Genomic DNA, 10260 nt, shown 5'->3' on the forward strand with positions numbered 1-10260 from the left:
AAAAAAAAAAAAAAAAAAAAAAAAAAAAAGTGTCGTTGAAAGGAAAAGCAACTAAAATTCTTTCAAAGAGTTAACCTTTGCTTTTTAAGGACAAATACTTGTCCTATTGTCCCAAAGCCGAGCTCCCCTCTTCCTTCCTATGCTTAATTATTTAACGAGGAGGAGTTGTCTGGCTAAACAACCTTTCCAGGCATGATGGAAGCATGAAAAATGACACAAATGTATTGAGGATTTCCAGCTCATTTACTGCTTCTGGGCTGGATGCTGCCTAGGGTGAGACAGGAATCTCTGGGCTGCAGGTGAGAGTTGGAACTGCAGGCAGCTCCCAGTGCATGGGCTAAGGAAACCAGTTGTGGGATGGGAAGTTCCTGGGGTTTCCCACTACGTGTGGTTACTTGGGACGAGGAAAGGGGTGCCAGACATCCGTGAGCAGCCAGCCTGTCCCGGGAAATGGGGCATCTCAATGTCCGATCTCATCCCCAGCCTCTGCAGTCCCTCCTTCAGGTGGTTGACTGGGGCTGCTCTATGTTTCTTCAGGACTGGAGCTTAGAAGGTGCTTGGCTAAACATGAATCACTTGCTGGCGTATGCCCTCATTCGTATGCCCCACATACCAGCCTCTGCCTAGAGATACCACGTCAGGCAGCTACTAGTATCTGTAGACTCCTTTTTCTTTTTTTTTTTTTTTTTTTTTTTTTTTTTTTTTTTTTTTTTTTTTTCTTTTTAAATGGTGTAATTTAAAATGAGCAACTAATTGTGCTGCTGCCTCTCTCCCTCCAAGGCAACATTTCTTTCCACTTGGTCTTGGAGAATCTTTATGTGAGAGTGTTTGCAATGAACTGGAAGCTTGCCTTGAGAGAGCTTTTGTGTCTTTCCTACCATGACAGCATTGAACTCTAGGGGCCAAGAGGGGTCTGAAATGCTGTGATTAATTTAATGTAGGAACCCAGGAAGCATTCTTTGCCCACTTTGCTTTAGATGTGGGTCACAATGGTGTTGAGCCAATTTCTTGCAGTGCTTATGTAAGGAGAGCGCCCCTCTAATTACATTAGCTAAAAAAATAACCAGAAAGTGGTGGAGGGAGAAATGTGGGGAAAGACTTTGTAATTTATTATACAGTGCAAGGTATGGAAAAAGGCATTTGTGTGGCTGAAATGTCTATGACCAACAGTGGTTGGGTCTGTTGTGTTATAGCAAGACCTTTGCTGTCCTCTCCCTTCATGGAGATAAAATGGAAATGGTTATTCAGAGAAGTTCCAAGAACAACTGAGGCAGCTACTGACCAGGGAAAGCATGACAAGTCATGCAGAGGCTGCAGGGATTTGAGGAGCAGGGCTCACATTAGCCCTCGACACTGCTCCCCATGGGGCAGACAGGGAGGTGAGGGTGTCATGTGCTGTGTGATATTGCTGCCCTGTCTCTGCGGAGAGGAGGAGTGCCTTCTCTCTGTGTTCCTTGCAAAGGTTTTGAAAGACTGGGTGCAGAGGGGGAACTGTGATTGTAGATTTCTTGAGATAATAGGGTCTTGTGCCTGAAGGATGTGGGAAATAGGGATATTCACTACTTGACTGTAAATAAATGATCTGCCTTGCCAGTGGGTCTGCAGGGGCAAAGCTTGTGTTTTATCATCCTCTAAAATATCAGGAGTATTTTAAGAATTGTCTTGGACACCCTATGAGAACCTGCGTGAGTACTTGCCTGTGGTGAACCCTTAGCGTGTGCTGTGATTATCTTACTCTGCCAGTGTTTTGCAATTTATAATTCCTGGAAAGCCAGTGGTCTGTAAAGGTATCAGAAGGCAGTCTGTGGACAGTGGCTGAGGAAGGAAGAAAAGATCAAAAGCTTTTGTGTGCTCCATCGCCCACACAAGAAAGCAAACAAAATAGGAGTAAAATGAAGGTCCATGTACTTAAAGCTTAAGCTATTTTTAATTCAGTGATGGCAGTGGCAACATTGTAAAAGAACAAAGATCGATTGTCCTCCCTGGAAGGTTAGGTGGTCACTGGATTCAAGAGATGAGTAATGGTGCTCTGAAGCATCTCTTTGCTACTGCATGTTCCCATGACTATGCGCAGGCCTGATGCAGACTGTGCCTTGCTGTTTGGGTGTGATGGAAACTGTCATCTTGGCCCTTGCAGAGTCACGAGGTGTTTCCAGGGAGAGAAGTAGGAATTGGTCTAGTGCTTCCTGACCCTTGGGCTCACGTTAAGGTATTATGACTAGGCAAGAGTTTCCAAACAGACTATATCTGTGTCCCCAGGCAAGTCTGGATCTGCTCTTACTTTGTAGAAGGAGATGGTTAATCCCCAAAGGCAGATTTTTCCCAGGGTTGTCCAATCCAAGGTTTTCCTTCATTTTGGGTTCCCAAGCAGGCAAATAACTCTTCAGAGCCATGTCCCATTCTGCTATCAACTAGTCCTTGCTTCTGCTCCTGGTTCCCTTCAACATCTGAGCCCTGTTCACCTCCCTCTTGTACCCTCACAACTCCTTTCTGTTGCCATGCCCCTTGGCCAGCCCATCTTGGGAGGATCTGTTGCTCTTTTTCTGTGGTAGTAATAGCTGCAGGAGCTTGGGCACCTCGGGCTCCAGGTGAAGCCCTTTGCAGAGGATTGTCCCTGGTACAAACGCTCTTGCTCTGTGTTCAGCCCGGCTTCGCATGCAGTTACTGCTCTAATGGAGCAGGAGTTGGCAGGTGGATCAGTTAGCACTTCCTACCTTCCCATTGCTCTTGTGCGATTTGCTGCTGGTGTAGCTGTTGTTCACACAGGGAGTGGCTGTTGTAGTGTGGCCCTTTTCGAATGGCGGTAACATACTCCCTTGCTGTGGTCCCTGAAATGAAAGCTTCTCTCTAAGTGGAGAGGAGGCCCTTTCTGCAGCTGGAGAGCTGATGCTGCCTCTGGAGTCACAGGGAAGTAGCTCCAGCACTGAGGCAATATGACATGGGGACCAGAGCTAGCTGTGGCCTCAGGGCTGCTGATCTTGTGCCAACTCCTGGGGTGTCAGTGCTGGGACGCATCAGCAGGCATGTCTTGGACTTGTACCAGGGTCAAAGAAAGAGAATCCAAATTGCAACTTGTCCCATAACCACGATCTTGTCCTTGTCAGGCAGCTGCCAGTTCTGTCTGTTTCTGATTAATCCTCTCCCAGGGGGATGCTGACCAGTGCATCCCAAAGCAGGATGGGAGGAGGAAGGGGATAAATTGGATATTGAGGCAATCTTACTCATTTTAACCCATACTGGCACCCTAATCCAAACAGGAAGACAGCAGGAGTTTGGATGGGGATCAGCAGACCTGACTTAGGGCAAATGGACATAATCACAGAAATAGCTGAGCTCTGATGAGGGGCAGGCTCTTTTATGAGAGCTTCTTGCAGGAGTGGGAGCCAGCTCTCTTCCCTTCTTCCTCCTGCCCACCCTTTCCCTTAACTTTGCAATGAGCTTTGCCACCCCTGAACATGTGCGCCTCTTGCAGTCATTAGAACAGGATAGGGGCTGTCACCAACAAACATGGAGGTTTTCCCTTGGGAGGCAGGGAGGTGAAATCTTCATCTAACGTTTAGGAGAAAATGAGGGACAAAAGCCACATCTGCTAAAACCAACCTTGTCAATCTGGTGGCAAACATTACCTTCTCCAGATGCACATCAGATACGAGGAGTACTTGGACTTGCAAATCTGTCTTCAGGTGCTCACTGCTGAGTGCACAGAACAACAGGAAGGCCAGGTTAGTGTCCCCATCTGCAAACAATAATTTGAGTGACTTACCAAGCATGACACACTGGTCTGGCCCACATCCCTGTAGTCAGGTCCTCCTGGATCACAGTCCGGGCCTGTAGTGGTGGGACTGTCTCTTCTTCCTGCCTCAGTTGCAACAAGTTTCAAGGGATGCCAGGGACTGTCTCTTTGCTCATAGCTGGGGGAGCAGCAGCTTCTGCCTGTGCTCAGGACAGGGCATGGCCCTCAAGCCATAAGGGAGCTGGCACATGTGCCTGAAGGCAGCAGCTGCACAGGCACCCCCAACCTCACCGGCATTGTCGCTGTTTTCCCTGTTGCTCAGCCATCCCTATTTCTTCCAGTGCTGGTTCTGGGTCTGGTTCAGATTTCTTTGCCGTCTTTCTTTGTCCCACATCTGCATGAGCCTTCTGTGCAGAGCAGCAAGGTTTGGGTCTGAACCCCACCATCTTCCCCATGGCCCTCACAGAGCTGCCTCCACCATTCCTGGGAGCTTTGCTTCCCAAGCACCTCCAAGGTGCTCCCAGCCCCAACAGGTGCAGGGGGCTCCACCAGTGCCTGGCCAGTCCTTTGGAGAGCTTCAGCTGCATGTGTGTGGGGATGTTTTTTTCTGAGGGATGAGGCTAAATCTAGGACATGGTAAAACCCCTGAATAGCAGCTCTGGCACCAGCTGCTCCAATGGGCTGATGTCTCTGAGCTGAGCTACTTGCTGATGTGGAAGCAGCCCATGTGCATGTGTGTTGGGCAGGGGAACAGGTGCCAAGAGCGTGTCGGAGGGTGAAATTCTTGCTGGTGCCATAAAAGGTTGGAGGAACACTTGGGTTCTCCCCTTCCCTTCTATAAATGGTTTTCACAAAAACAGGTTTCTTAACTTAGGTTACAACAGCAAGGACTAAATGAGCTTCACTGTAAGGAGAAAGCTACCAGTGACACATGAACTGGAAGAAAATCTTGGCTAGGTTAGGTAGGAGAGGAGTCTCAGGAATACAGCCTGTCCTCATAAATTATGTTAAAGGACTTCACCTGGCCACACTCAAACCCTGTGTCAGATGCCTGGTGGGATGTCTGCTCTCCTGCAGCAGAGCAAGGGCTTTCCCAGGGCTGCCAGGGAAGGAAGTACAACCACTGCTATTAAACCCTCATCCCCTGTCACAGGAAGCAGTGGCACTCCTGCTTTTGGGTAAGGCGCTTGGTCTGAGCTTGGCTTTTGGGTAAGGCACTTGGTCTGAGCTTGGCTTTTGGGTAAGGCGCTTGGTCTGAGCGAGCCTGGCTTGCCAGAGAGCTGCCTCCTTCATGTCTGAGGACACAGTAGGCATTTTGCCAGGCTCTCCCTCAGGTCGGTGAGGGTGGGGGAGTCCAAGACACAGGGACCCCTGTTCCCACTGCTGGTGGGAGCACAGGAGTGCTCACTCGCTTGCTCCTCCCTCCAGCCAGCTGGGTTTAATTTTAGAAACACAGTGCTATCTTGGGGCATCTTTTTCCACGGAATGCAAGTCTTTAAGTAAATAAATAACAGCTTTGTGGAGGTGGAATGACGGCCTGTAACCACACTGCAAAACACGCACCGAGCAAGTTGAGCCCTGTTTTGCTTGCATGTGGAACTACTTTGTACAGATACAGTGGCTGCACTGCCTCCCTCCCCTCCTTCAGCCCCCTCAGGAGCTGGCCATGTGCACTGATGAAAAAGAAATAAAAACACCTTGAAATACCAGCCTTGGAAAAGTGGAAATGAAAACCCCTCCAGCTGCTGGGGTTCAGCTAGAGTTCTCTGGCATAGGTCTGCAAAAGTTATGGTTTACCAGCGATGGGCTGTTACTGGCCATGCTTTTGCTGCATCTGGGACATCCCAGAGGGATGTGCTCTGAAGCACCCTCAGTGAGCCGGGAGGGAAATAGCAGGCTATAAAGATGAATGCAAGAAACTTGTGTTTAAATACTCCTCCCAGCCTGGCTGGCCAAGAGCCTTCTGCATGCACTCGTGTTGCTGATGGCTGAATGTCCTGGGTGTGTCCCTCAAAGAGTGTTTGCTGGCTGGAAAATCCTGTTAAAGCCATTTTACCAGAGCAAGAGCCTGTTTTTGCTGATCAGGTCCAGTAGCTCTGAGGTGCCTGCATGGCATCTGTTGCATAAGCTGCTGGTAACCATGTTCCCTTAGAGTCAGCAAGGTGAGCTCTTCTAAAGCTCCCAGTCAGAGTAAGACCTTACCATAGTGGCCTTCCTCTGATGTAGGGGCTTCAGAGATGCATCTAAATCTGCAAGATGAAACAAATGGCATCAAAATCACCCAGACTGCTGGCTACTCACTTTGCTCTGCTTCCATTGCACGTTTCTGCTGCCACTGGGACAAGACAGTGGCTGAGATGACAGGACACTGTACGTATAAGGAAATTGGGTAAGGAGCACCCATCTTGGGTGCATTAGGAGTTGGCAGTAGTGCTTCCAGGTGCCTCCTCAAAGCCAAAGGGGTGGCTAGACTGTGCCTAATCGCAGAGGTATGAGTGAGTTCTGGCAATGGTCTTTGTAGTGGGTGGGCTTGAAATCAGTGTCTGTGGCTTGGAAAAAGCATCATGTAGCATCCTGGTGCCACATGCAGACAGGATGCTTGAAGAGGTTTTGCTCTGGTCTTTCTCTCACAAAAAGACAAGTTTATCTTGTCCTTTTTCCTGTAGCCCAAGGCAGGAGCATTTCTGAGCTAGACTGATAGTTTTGTGTTTGTTCAGGGCTGGTTGTAGTATTTGGATGCACTGCAGGGCCTGGGGATTGCCGGCTGCCCCTCGGCCTTGCTGGTGGCTTCCCTTCTGCACAGGCTGTGAGGGTGGGAGGATTTTCCAAGTGGTTCTGCCTGCTCCTCGTCTGCAAACTACCTTGCTAGACCATCTCCTCTCCTCCTTGGCCTCAGCCTGCTGCTTTCACTGATACCACACGTCTGGAGGGAATTTTATTTTATTTTTTGTAAGCCCTAGTGAAGGCCCTCTCCTGTGGGGCCGGACAAGCTCTGCTCGTGTTCTCTGTAAGCCTGGGATCAGGGCGGCCCTGGCAGCAGCTTGTCTTTTCCACTGATCCCAATTAAAATTCGGTCTTGGCAGGATGGAGCCTTTTGAGCTGCCAGCTGCAATAGGAGAGATGAGGCTTCAGGGGCAGCAGAAATTACTTGCTTCCCTCAGCTCAGCTCATTTCTTGGATCTGGGCTGCGGATGGCCCCAGGAGTTGATCTGCAGAAGCCAAATGAGCCACACAGAGCTAAAACATTTCCATTCAGCGTCAGGCCCAGGGTGGGGAAGCGCAGCTCTCTGAAGCGAGGAGGCTGTGGGTGGCAGCTGGGGAGGTGTTGGGAGGCGAGGGAGGGTGCAGCCCCACACACTGCCTCGAGACAGCAGCAATTCCAGCCTTGCTGGAACTCCATGCATGGGGAGGCTCGAGGGCTGAAATGACCCCGTTGATGACACGGGAGTTACTAAGGAAGGCCTTGGCAAGTGGCAGTAACGGCAGGTCAGAGCTGTGTAGTAAAAACCCCTCTCCCAGCCCCACAGGAGCAGATGATACTGAGCGGGTCTCTCCCTGGTGTGATGCTGCACAGCTCCACTGGTGTTGATGGAGCTTTGCCACAACGTGCACCAGCTGGTAACTGGCCTAGGGCGCTACTAATGGAGCGGCTGTGTATCTGATGGCCTGTGTTATTTTCCAAGCATAATATTAACACAATTTTACGGTTGCCTGCCTCTCCTGCTGCCTCCTCCTCTTCCTCCCCTGCCTCCTGTCACTCCTGTCACACTGCAGCCAAGCTACCCTTGACATTGCAACTAGAAACTCTGCTTTTGCTGGCCTTGTGTCCTTTCAGCTGTGCACCCTGGAAGCATCATGGGTATACAAGAGAGAGTTTCTGTTGCATTTATTTTTAAGACTAAATTCATGCAGGAACAGCTCAGTAGGTACTAAGAGTTTTGAGCAGGGTCTCCAGAATTTAAAGATAAGCTCTATGCCCTCTCTGTTAAGTGAGCTATTGATGAAACAATTGTCTCTGTAATACTGTTGCTGATTTGGGGTTCTAGAAACAATCCTTAAGCAATAGAAGTGTGAAGCTTTGGTCCATAGAGCAAGTGTTGTGTGGATGTCACCTTGGAGAGCCATGGGCACTAGGCAGCTTGCCCAATGGCCACAGCCGTGCCACTGCAGTCGGGTTGTGCACACGAAGCTGAGCAATGCTTGGTTTGTTGTGCAGCTCAGCAAAGCCCAGCACTGTCTTGGGACACCTGTCCCTTCCGGTGAACTTGCACTCAGCTGCGCTCCCAGCTGTTATTTTGGGTAACCTTTGCTCCCCAAAGGAGCAAACAGGGTAAGTACAGAAATAGAGATGCTAAACTGAAATCTTTCTAAACATGCCACTGGCATCATGGAAGGACAGGGGAAGGTAAAGATTAGCTAGATTTGTGTCTCAGCTACCACTGTTAAAGCTTGTTGTAAGCAAAATGAGAATCCACTCTTATGGCAGGGTGCGATGAGCTCGCTCAAAGCCCTTCAGGTCCAGCCTGTGAAAATATATTTGCCCACTCCAACCTGTGCTTTTCTGGGGAGTATACCAGCCATGTCAGGGGTTTGCCTGCCATTGTCACGGCTTTGCAGTGCTCCTCAGATCCACTGTTTTTTGAGACCCAAATTGAGGCTTTAACCTGACGTCTCAAAAAAATGAGAGACTAGTCAGCCCACTGCAACTAGCAAATCCTCCAACTGTTTTTAGATTCCCTGAAATGCTAAGCTTCTCTTGGAGCAAGGCTCTAGTAAGTGAAGGGAAGTGAACTGTGTTTCCATTTAACTAATTAGCAGTCCTGTGTCCTGGCCAAAGCACACACAATGTTACAGCCATTTTTAAGCTGTTACATGCCTGCATAACTGCTGCTGAGGCAGCCAGAAGGAGCTGTAAACTAGCAAAGGGCCAAGGAAGGGATGGGATGAAGGGCCAGTTTCTATTCAAATCCCATGTAAAGCTGAGTAAAGTCAGTGATTTACACAGAATTACCCTAGGTCACCAATGGCTTAGAACAGCTAAAAAAAATCACTTCCCTTTTTAGTGCTCAGCTGTTGTTGCTTTTAGTCTGGTTTTGAGTAGTTCTCATTCAGAAGAAGGGGTGCCTTTGTAAAGAATTTCAAGACGTGTCGTCCCTCTATGCCCCACTCTTCTTCCCCCAGCACGTTCTGAAAGCACTGCTCAATTTGACATAATCTCTTTAAGAATACTTAGTGACCAGCTTCTGCTGACTTCTTTATATGCTGCATCCCGTTTTTCCCGGGCAGCCTGAGGGTGGGGTAACTAGCCATGAAGGAAAGACAGGCTGAGCTGCCACGAAAGACGCAGGGTGAATTAGCAGTGAAGAGACAGTAACACACAAATGGGACATTAGCTGGGACAAGTGACTTTCCAGCAGGCAAAAGCTATACTGCGCATGCGTTGCGAAAGCTGACGCAATCTGCAGTATTTGCATTCCTGTTGTGTCCGGCATGCACAGGTATAGAGGTGCCACTTAAGCTCTTACGGCACCTTTCAGGAGGAGGTGGTGGGCTCTGCTTTACACTGTTTTGGTTAAATATTCAAGAACCTGGTTCCAAATTAGGAAGCATCTCCTAGTGAAAGGATGTAAAGCCTTGTGCTACTCTCCCAGGATCAGCAGCATTTGGAGGCTGTACCCAGAGGGGAAACCCTCTAGCAGTACAGCTGCTGTTTCTGCCCTCTTGCAGGGCACCCACACTGCACTGTGGCTGGTTACAGGGAACTGCTCAATTGACTAAACTTCCTCAGGTAGGAACAGGCCTTCTTGATAGCAGAAGAGGTGGGAGCTTTCCTGGAAGCTCAGATGGATCAGAAGGGGAATTTCCTTTAGACTTATTCATGATTCAGGAAGGATGGACCTCTCTACAGGCACTTCCCTGGAACTCAGTTTCAGCACACCATCACTCAGACTAAGAGACAGTTCTGGAAGCACCAGTTCTTTATGTCACCCTGCAACATGAAGCAGTGCTGTCATACACAGCCACTGACTTGGAAGTCACACGGGAGAAGCTGTGATAATGATGAGAGATGATGCTAAGCCTACAGGATTACTCAATTTAAGAACAGCCAGATAAAGATGAGTTAAAAAAATATATATTTGAAATAGTACATTCCTTACAGTAATAGGTTATTGCGACTGATCCCATGCTAATTGCTAACTAATCATTGCAAATTGTAGTCTGTCTTGTTGCTTGTTCTAACTGTTCATAGAAGCTTGTGGATTAAAACATAGATGTTCCTTTCCATTAACTGGAGGAGTTTCAATAAGGCCAAATGCCGGGGGCTGCCCTTGGGCCACAACAACCCCCAGCAGCGCTACAGGCTTGGGGAGGAGTGGCTGGAGAGCTGCCAGTCAGAGAGGGACCTGGGGGTGTGATTGACAGCTGGCTGAACAGGAGCCAGCAGCGTGCCCAGGTGGCCAAGAAGGCCAATGGCATCCTGGCTTGTGTCAGCAATAGCGTGGCCAGCAGGGACAGGGAAGGGATCT

The sequence above is a fragment of the Athene cunicularia genome (genome assembly GCF_003259725.1).
Source record: "Athene cunicularia isolate RWA chromosome 3 unlocalized genomic scaffold, athCun1 chr3_part1, whole genome shotgun sequence".
Taxonomy (NCBI): Eukaryota; Metazoa; Chordata; class Aves; order Strigiformes; family Strigidae; genus Athene; species Athene cunicularia.